Raw genomic sequence first — 11,070 nt, forward strand, 5'->3', positions numbered from 1 at the left:
GCATAGCCCACGTGGTAAAGAACTGAGGGCAGCCTGCAGCCAACAGCCCATGAGAACCGAGGCCCTCAATCCATTGCCTGTAAGGGGCTAAATGTTGTCAGCAACCATGTGAGTGAGTTGGAAGAAGACCTCCCCCCAGCTGAGTGTTTAGGTGAGACTGAAGTCCCATCAACAGCTTGACCACAGCCCAAAAGATCTAGAGCCAGAGACAGCCAGCTAAGCAGCACCTGGATTTCTGACCTGCAGTAACTGAGATAATAAGTGTTTTGTTAAGTTGCTGTTTTTTGGGGGTAAATTTGTTACTTGGCAATAGATAACTTATCCAGGAAGAGGGGATGGAAAAGAGCTATAAGCAGCATCTACCTTTTTGTATGCCTTCTCTACTATGATTTTCTATTTGTTTATATACATTATTTGTACTTTGGGGGGTTGTCTGTTTCATTGATGGGAGTTTATTATTCATCTCTCTGGTGAAATATCAGAATACAGAAAACTTTTAAAAATACTGTCAGCGGGTGTTATTTAAGAAGGTAGATTATGGAAAACTGCAAATTAGCTCACTCAACATCAATACTTCTATTGCCTTCCCATATTATAGAAGCTGCTGCTAAGTCACATCAGTCGTGTCTGACTCTTAGCGACCCCATGGACTGCAGCCTACCAGTCCAGTTCCTACTTCCTCCCTCCATGGAATTTTCCAGGCAAGAGTACTGGAGTGGGGTGCCATTGCCTTCTCTGACTATAGAAGCTAGAAATTTATAAAAGAAAAGCAAACCTACATTTTCCAGACTCTCTTGTAGTGGGGAACCAATATGTAACCTAGTATTCACCAAGCACACATACTACTTACATAAAACAGAGAAGAAAGAAATTCACAATGTGAGATGGTAGTGATTTCTGACAAATTTGTGGGTAAAGCTGCTGATTATTGTACAGTAACTGTGGCAGAGGGTCTGTTGTCTAGAAGCTGATTAGACAATGATCCAAAAGTACCAGTGAGAGGGTGGGGTTGCTATGGAGCTTTTGAAAGAACAGTTTTATAGAATTTGTTGTTGTTGTTCAGTCACTAATTGTGTCCAAGTCTTTGTGATCCCATGAACTGCAGCATGCCAGGCTTTCCTGTCCTTCACTATCTCCCGGAGTTTGCTCCACCTCATGTCCATTGAGTTGGTGATGCCATCCAACCATCTCATCCTCTGTCCCCTCCTCCTCCTCCTGCCCTCAATCTTTCCCAGCATCAGCATCTTTTCCAGTGAGTCAGCTCTTTGCATAAAGTGGCCAAAATGTTGGAGCTTCAGCATCACTAAGTGAACATTCAGGACTGATTTCCTTTAGGATTGACTGGTTTGATCTCCTTGCTGTCCAAGGGACCCTGAAGAGCCTTTTCCAGCAACGCAATTCGAAAGCATCAGTTCTTCGGCACTCAACCTTATTTATGGTCCAGCTCCTACATCCATACCTGACTACTGGAGAAACCATAGCTTTGACTTTACAGACCTTTGTCAGCAAAGTAATGTCTCTGCTTTTTAATTCACTGTCTACGTGTGTCATAGATTTCCTTTCAAGGAGAAAGTATCTTCTAATTTCATGGCTGCAGTCATCATCTGCAGTGATTTTGGAGCTCAAGAAAATAAATCTGTCACTGCTTCTACTTTTCCCCCAATCTACTTGCCATGAAGCGATGGGACTGGATGTCATGATCTTAGTTTTTTGAATGTTGAGTTTTAAGCCAACTTTTTAGTCTCTTCTTTTACCCTCATCAAGAGGCTCTTTAGCATCTCTTTGCTTTCTGCCATTAGAGTTGTATCATCTGCATATCTGAGATTATTGATATTTCTCCCAGCAGTCTTGATTCCAGTTTGTGCCTCATCCAGCCCAGCATTTCACATGATGAAATATAAATAAAGCTACATATAAATTAAATAAACTAGGTGACAATATTCAGCCTTGTCATACTCCTTTCCCAATTTTGAACCAGTCAGTTGTTCTATGTCCAGTTCTAAATGTTGCTTCTTGACCTGCATACAGGTTTCTCAGGGGACAGGTAAGGCGTTCTGGTATTCCTTTCTCTCTAAGAATTTTCCACAGTTCGTTGTGATCCACAGAGTCAAAAGCTTTCTCATAGCCAGTGAAGCAGAAGTAGATGTTTTTCTGGAATTTCCTTGCTTATCCAGTGAATGTTGGCAATTTGATCTCTGGTTACTGTACCTTTTATAAACCCATCTGCAAGTTCTTGGGACACATACTGCTGAAGCGTAGCTTGAAGGATTTTGAGCATACTCTCGCTAGAATGGGAAATGAGCACAGTTGTCTGGTAGTTTGAACATTCTTTGGCATTGCCCTTCTTTGAAGGTTTGGAATGAAAACAGACCTTTTCTAGTCCTGTGGCCACTGCTGAGTTTTCTGAATTTGCTTGCCTATTGAGCACATCACTTAAACAGCAACATCTTTTAAGATTTGAAATAGCTCGGCTGGAATTCCATCACATCCACTAGCTTTTTTCTTAGTAATGCTTCCTAAGGTGCACTTGACTTCGCTGTCCAGGATGTCAAGGTGAGTGACCTAGAGAATATCTTGGCATTATTCATTTGATGCCATTGTTCCATGTGGGGTAACATCCAACATAAGGATTTAACTGACTTAACTACTTCTCTCTCCTCTCCCCTACTCCTTCCAAAATTTTGTAATCAAGTTATGTTTTTCTTTTAGTATCCTAAAAGCTTATGTAATATAAAGCTTTACTTTCATTGCTTCGATCAAACTTAAACTTCTCATAACACCCCCCCATTAACCTCTACTCTTCCCTCCACCTTTATTTCCCTTTCTTTCCAGTAAAATATTTTTGAGTGATAAAAAAAAATGCAGCATTAATAATTACACTGGAACAATAAGTATAATCAAATAAACTTTAGTTCATGCCATTTAAATAGTTATATTTCTGCCAGATCTCTCCACTTGACTTGGAAAATATACTTAAACTTTTCTATTGAAAATGTAAGGTCAAAATTGAGTTATATAGTTTTTCTCTCAATAAGTTAAAACACATAGAAAAATATAGAAAGGAAGTGGGCAAAAATGTTAGGATTGGTTATTTCCAGATGGTTAGATAATGGACATTTTTTATTTCCTGTTTCTCTGCTTTCTATGTTCTCTTAATTTTCTCCAGTTTTTAAACAAGGATATAAAAGCTGCTGAAAATTTTGAAAAGTAAAATCTTCCTTATAACCCATATAAATGAACAAAGTTTTAACTCATTGTTCAGAGAACTTTGTCTATTTAGACATCATGTTTTCTCTAAATGTCTCACAATTATGAAAAATAGCTAATAGATAGGATTTTGCTGGTGGTCCAGTGACTAAGTCTCTGCGCTCCCATTTCAGGGGGCCTGGGTCTGATCCCTGATCAGGGAAGTAGCTCTCACATGCCGTAACTAAGACTTGGATCAGCCAAATTAAAAAAAAAAAATTTTAAGTAGCTAATAGATCATTTATTTCTGACCATGTTGAAGAAGTGTTATTGGGACCTGCTGCTCACTGCTTACAAAATCAAAATTCAGAAATGTTGATAGAAAGGAAAGCTGCCTTTAAACAGAATGCCAGCAGTCGGGGAAAATGGTAGACTCAGTGTCCCCCCTAAAACCATCTCTGAAGATTCTGCTTGGCATGAAAGTTTTAAAGGGAACAATGGGAGTAATCTCAGTCATTAAGATAGGGGTCAGAGTTGTCGCGTCCCCCAATGACTGAAGGCTCATTGACTTCTTGTGATCTTCCTCTATAGCATTGTAACTTTGTAAAATTTTCCAAGGCACAGGGCATGCGGTAATCTTTGTTCCCAATCAGAGATTGAAGCTGTTCCCCCTGTAGTTGGAAGCACAGTGTCCCAACCACTGGACTGCCAGAAAGTCCTTGTGATCTTGTTCATACAGTTTGATCACACACTTTGTTCGTGAGATTATTGGAGGGGAAGCTAGGGAAGAGATCTGGTCATCTATTACTTATTCATTTCTACATCTTTGAGTCTACAGAGAGAAACAACAAGTTAGGCAGAGTGTTGTGTGGTCGAAAGATTCGAAAGATGTGCTTGGGCCAGAGATGAGCAGAGCATAGGGGTGCCTGGTTTAAAAGTTAGGTACAATATAGCTTTGCAGAAGTTACAAGAAAAGGGGCTTCCTGCAAAAGGTGGTTTTCTGCAAAGATCTGCTTATAGGAGTCAAAATACAGTTCTACTCTTTAAGAGCATGCGGCAGGCAATGAAGGGAACGGAAGCGTAGGAATTCTTGAAGGAAATTTTGATCTCTCAGAACAGTGCTGCTCAAGTGTGGTCTGTAGACTGTCAGCTTTAGCATTCTCTGGGATCTTGTGAGAACATCAAATTCAAGAGCCCTACCAGAGACACTTTGATTTCAGTTTTTTGCAGGCGGGGCCCAGAAATCTGTCCTCCAGGTGATTCATTTTTTTAGTGATTTTAGTGACTGCTTTTTTTCATTTATTATTTTTCATTGGAGTATAATTGCTTTCCAAAGTTGTGTTAGTTTCTATTTTACACATGGTAATGTGTATGTTTGAATGCTACTCTCTCAATTCATTCCACCCCTCCATCCCCTATTGTGTCTACAAGTCCATTCTTGATGTCTGCATCTCTGTTTCTGCCCTGCAAATTAGTACCATTTTTCTAGATCCCATACATAAGCATTAATTTGTTTATAATATTGTTTTTCAAACAAACATATGATATTTATTTTTCTCTTTCTGACGTATTTCACTCTGTATAACAGGCTGTAGGTTCATCTACCTCACTAGAACTGACTCAAATGCATTCCTTTTATGGCTGAGGAATATGCCATTGTATATATGTACCACAACTTCTTTATCCATTCATCTATCGATGGGCATCTAGATTGCTTGCTTGTCCTGGCTACTATAAATAGTGCTGCAATGAACACTGGTGTGCATGTATTTTTTTGAATTATGGTTTTCCAGTTATATGCCCTGGAGTGATATTGCTGGGACAAATGGTAGTTCTATTTTTAGTTTTTTCATATTGTTCTCCATAGTGGCTGTATCAATTTACATTCCCACCAACAGTGCAAGAGGATTACTTTTCTCCACACCCTCTCCAGTATTTATTGTTTGTAGATTTTTTGATGATGGCCATTCTGAGCAATGTAAGGTGATTCTTCATTGTAGTTTTGATTTACATTTCTCTGATAATGAGCGATGTTGAACATCTTTTCATGTGTTTGTTAGCCATCTGTGTGTCTTCTTTGGAGAAATGTCTGCTTAGATCTTCTACCCCTTTTTTGATTGGGTTGTCTGTTTTTCTGGTATTGAGCTACATGAGCTACTTGTATAATTTTGAGATTAATTCTTTGTCAGCTTCATTTGCAAATATTTTCACCTATTCTGAGGGTTGTCTTTTGATGTGTTTATAGTTTCCTTTGTTGTGCAAAAGCTTTTCAGTTTAATTAGGTCCTATCTGTTTATTTTTGTTTTTTATTTCCATTACTCTAGGATATAGGTCACAGAGGATATTGCTGTGATTTATGTCAGAGTGTTCTGCCTGTGTTTTCTCTAAGAGTTTTATAGTTTCTGGCCTTATATTTAGGTCTTTAATCCATTTCAAATTTATTTTTGTGTATGGTATTAGGAAGTATTCTAAATAATTTCATTCTTCTACATGTAGCTGTCTGGTTTTCCAGCACCACTTATTAAAGAGACTGTGCTTTTTTCATTGTATATTCTTGTCTCTTTGTCAAAGATAAGGTGCCAATCGGTGTGTGGGTTTATCTCTGGGCTTTCTATCTTGTTCCACCAGTCTATATTTCTGTTTTTGTGCCAGTACCATACTCTTTATTTTTGTTGCTTTGTAGTACAGTCTGAAGTCAGTAAGGTTGATTCCTCCAGTTCCATTCTTTTTTCTCAAGGTTGTTTTAACTATTCAGAGTTTTCTGTGTTTCCATACAAATTATGAAATTTTTTGTTCTAGTTCTGTGGTAATTTCATAGGGATTGCACTGAATTGCTTTGGGTACTGTAGTCATTTTCACAACATTGATTCTTCCAATCCAGGAACATAATGAATCTCTCCATCTGTTTGTGTTGTCTTTGATTTCTTTCATCAGTGTCTTATAGTTTTCTGTATACAGGTCTTTTGTCTTCTTATGTAGGTTTATTCCTAGGTATTTTATTATTTTAGTTGCAATGGTGAATGGAATTGTTTCTCTAATTTCACTTTCTGATTTTTCATTATAAGTGTGTAGGAATGCAAGGGATTTCTGTGTATTAGTTTTGTATCCTGCAACTTTACTAAATTCATTGATTAACTCTAATTTTCTGGTGGAATCTTTACGGTTTTATATGTATAGTATCATGTCATCTACAAACAGTGAGAGTTTTACTTCTTTCCCAGTCTGGATTCCTTTTCTTTCTTTTTCTTCTCTGATTGCTGTGGCTAGGACTTCCCAAATGATATTGAATAATAAAGGCAAGGGTAAGCATCCTTGCCTTGTTCCTGATCTTAGAGGAAATGCTCTCCGTTTTTTGCCTTTGAAAATGTTTGCTGTGGGTTTGTCACACATGGCCTTTATTATGTTGAAGTAGGTTCCTTCTGTGCCCATTTTTTGTAGAGTTTCATTTTTATCACAAATGGGTGTTGAATTTTGTCAAGAGCTTTTTCTGTATCTATTGAGATTATTGTATGGTTTGGATCTTTTAATTTGTTTATGTGATATATTACATTGATTGATTTGTATATATTGAAGAATCTTTGCGTTCTTGGGATAAACCCCACTTGATCTTGGTGTATGATTCGTTTAATGTATTGTTGCATGCTGTTTGCTAATTGAAATTTTTGCATCTATGTTCATCAGTTATATTGATCTGTAATTTTCTTTTATGTAACATTGTCTCATTTTGGTCTCAGGGTGATGGTGACCTTTTAGAATGTGCATGGTTGTATTCCTTCCTCTGCAATTCTTCTCTAAACATTTGATAGAATTTGCCTGTGAAGCCATCTGCCCCTGGGCTTTTGTTTATTTGAAGATTTTTTAAATCACGGTTTTGATTTCTGTGCTTGTGATGGTCTGTTCATGATTTTTAATTCTTCCTGGTTCAGTTTTGGAAGGTTGTATTTTCCCAAGAATTTTTCCATTTCTTCCAGGGTGTCCATTTTATTGGCATATAGTTGCTTATAGTAGTTGCTATTGATTCCTTCTAGACTATTTTCAGTAATGGTGTAGTCCCTTGCTGTTTGTCATCCTTTATTTCTTCTAGGTCTTTGTTAAATATGTTAAATGTTTCTTGCGTTTTTTTCATTCTATTTTTAATATTTTGAAAACTTCTTTATTTTCATTACTTTATATTCTTTTTCAGATAGGTTGCCTATTTCCTCTTCATTTATTTGGTCTTGTAGATTTTTACCTTGTTCCTTCATCTGTAACATTTTTTATCTTTTTTTAAAATTTTTGATGTGTGGTACTATATTCCTGTCTTACTAGTTGTTTGGCCTCACATTTGGAGTGGTGTTTGTAGGCAGTTGGGTAAAGCTCAGTCTTGGTGTTGAGATGGGGACCTCTGGATACCCCACATGGATTAATACTCCCTGGGACCTGATTTGTTACTCTAGCAGTTCAGACTCAGCACTTCTACCACAGAGGCTGATTTCTCGCCTATGAACCATGATCCCACAAGCCATGGGCCCAGAAATAAAAAGAAAAGAAAGGTGCAGAAAAATAGCAAAATTAAAAGTATGGTAAATCTAGTTCAACTTTTATGGAAATCAAATGTAAAAAGTCAAAGATTACCTTTAAGGCACAAGCTGCTGAAAATGTAAAGAGAATGTGACATAAATATAATCATAGAAACTGAGACTTAAATATTTTTTGACATTAACAGCTTGTACAGATAAAAATTATATTATAGCTGAATAATACAATTAATAAATATATCTCCTTTACATATATAAAAAGGAGATATAAAGAAAACTATAGGCATATCTTCTAATTGGATGCAAAGATTCAACACTGTAGAGAGATCACATCTTTCCAAACATATCGAATGTAGTTGCAAACAAAAAACTCTGTGATTTGATCAAAGAATTTAAAAGGTCATAAAAAAGAATAGTAGTAGAATAGATGGGAGAAAGTATAGAAATAAAAAATAATGAGATCAGTTTGACCTTTGTGCATAAAAAATGTGTGACATTATAGCAGTCAAACTAGTAAAGGGAAAGAACCAGGAAATGAGTGAATCACAGGAAACTGGTACATGGTAAGGATCATCAGTAATTGGTGTGGATTTACAGTCAATGGCTAACTGCTTGGGGAAAGTAAAGCTTAATTCCTAGCTCACTCCTTAAAGCACACAAAAATCCAAAAATGGATCAAAATTTATGTTACAAAATATCAAACCATAATATATATAAATATTGACCTACAATATACTACTTTTAGGGTTTATGTTTAATGTCTTGTTTACACTTATATCTTTAAACCTTTTTTCATCTAGTCTGTTCTAGTGATGTAACTATATATATAACTATCTACAACTATCTAGTGATATAACTATCCTGTTATTATAGGTTTATTGTTCATTTTATTATCTGCTAGGGACAGTTCACCTTCATTACTTTGTTTTTCAAACATTATCTAAAATTCTCACAGATTTATTCTATATTAAGTTTAGAATTATTTTTTATCAAGATAAAAGATTTTTTAAAGATTTCAGCTGGAATTGTTATACAGATTTTTGTGGAAAAAACTGGTATCATTTTTAACTTTTTATTTTATATTGGAGTATAGTTGATTTACAGTATTGTGTAAATTTCAGGTGAACAGCAAAGTGATTCAGTTATATATACATATATATCAATTCTTTTTCAGATTCTTTCCCCATGTAGTTTATTATAAAATATTGAGTAGAGTTCCCTGTGCTATATAGTTGTTTGTTGTTATTTAGTAACGAAGTCGTGTCTGTCTATTTTGCTAACCCCATGGACAATAGCCCGTTAGGCTCCTCTGTCCATGGCATTTTTCAGGCAAGAGTACTGTAGTGGGTTGCCATTTCCTTCTCTAGGGTATCTTCCCAACCCAGGGATTGAACCCACATCTCCTGCACTGCAGGCATATTCTTTACCACTGAGCCACCAGGGAAACCTGTGCTATAAAGTAGATCCTTGTTGATTATCTGTTTAATATATACTAGTGTGTATATGTTAATCCCAACCCCCTAATTTATCCCTCCCCATCTCCTTTCACTTTTGGTAACCATAAATTTGTTTTCTAAGTCTGTGAGTATGTTTCTGTTCTGTAAATAAGTTCATTTGTATCATTTTTTTAAGATTCCACATGTAAGTGATATTATATGGTATTTGTCTTTCTCTGACTTACTTCACTTGGTATGATAAATCTCTAGGTCCATTTATGTTGCTGCAAATGACATTTCATTCTTTGTATGGCTGAGTAATATTCCATTGTATGTATGTGGCACATCTATGGGCTTCCCTGGTGGCTCAGAGGTTAAAGCATCTGCCTGCAATGCGGGAGACCTGGGTTCGATCCCTGGGTCGGGAAGATCCCCTGGAGAAGGAAATGGCAACCCACTCCAGTATTCTTGTCTGGAGAATCCCATGGATGAAGGAACCTGGTGGACTACAGTCCACGGGGTCGCAAAGGGTCAGACACAACTGAGCGACTTCACTTTCACTTTCAGCACATCTATATCCCTTCATCTGTCAATGGACATTTAGCTATCATCCATGTCTTGGCTATTAATTAATAGTGCTGCAATAAATGTTGAGGTACAAGTATATTCTTGAATTATGATTTTCTCTGGGTATGCCCAGGAGTGAGATTGCCAGATCATCTGGTAATTCTATTTAGTCTTTTAAGGAACCTCCATAGTATTCTGCATAGTTGTTGTACCAACTGACATTCCTACCAACAGTGTAGGAGGGTTCCCTTTTCTCCAACATTGTTTGTAGACTTTTGATGATGACCATTCTTATTGGTGTGAGGTGGTACCTCATTGTAGTTTTGATTTGCATTTCTCTAATAATTATTGATGCTGAGCATCTCTTCATATGCTTTTGGTCATCTGTATGTCGTCTTTGGAGAAAGGTCTATTTAGAACTTCTCATTTTTTGATTGGGTTTTTTTTTTAATATAGAGCTGCATGAGCTGTTTGTATATTTTGGAGACTGGCCCTTGTTAGTGACTTTACTTGCAAATATTTTCTCACATTCCAGGGTTGTCTTTTCACTTTGTTCATGGTTTCCTTTCCTGTGCAAAAACTTTTGCATTTAATTAGGTATTTTTTTGCTCTTATTTTTGCTCTTATTTTTATCATCCTAGGAGCTGGCTCTGAAAAGATATTGCTGCAATTTATGTCAAAAAGTGTTCTGCCTATGTTTTCCTATAGGGATTTTATAGTATATGATATTACGTGTATGTCTTTAATTAGTTTTGAGTTTGTTTTTTTTATAATGTTAGAGAATGGTTTAATTTAATTCTTTTATATGTAGCTGTCCAGTTTTCTCAGTACCACTTATTGAAGAGATTGTCTTTTCCCTTGTATACTCTTTCCCTCTTTGTCATAGATTGACCATAGGTGCATGGGTTTGTTTCTGGAATTTCTATCCAGTTCAACTGACCTATATATCTGTTTTTGTTCAGTACTATACTGTTTTGATGACTGTGGCTTTATAGTATAGTCTGACGTCAGGGAGTCTGATTCCTCCAGCTTCATTCACCACCCCCAACCCCCACCCCCATGATTGCTTTGGCTATTTAGGGTCTTTTGTGTTTCCATACAAATTAAAAAGGTTTTGTTCAAGTTCTGTGAAAATGCCATTGATATTTTGATAGGGATTGCATTGCATCTGTAGATTGCCTTGGGTAGATTAGTCATTTTGACAAAATTGATTCTTCCAATCTAAGAACATGGTATATACTTCCTGTGGTGTCATGTTCAGTTTCTTTCAACAGTGACTTATAGTTTTCAGAGAACATGTCTTTTGCCTCCTTAACTGGGCTTATTCCTAGGTATTTTATTATTTTTGATTCGATGGTAAATGA

Source organism: Odocoileus virginianus, chromosome 1 (assembly GCF_023699985.2).
Source record: "Odocoileus virginianus isolate 20LAN1187 ecotype Illinois chromosome 1, Ovbor_1.2, whole genome shotgun sequence".
NCBI classification, from domain to species: domain Eukaryota; kingdom Metazoa; phylum Chordata; class Mammalia; order Artiodactyla; family Cervidae; genus Odocoileus; species Odocoileus virginianus.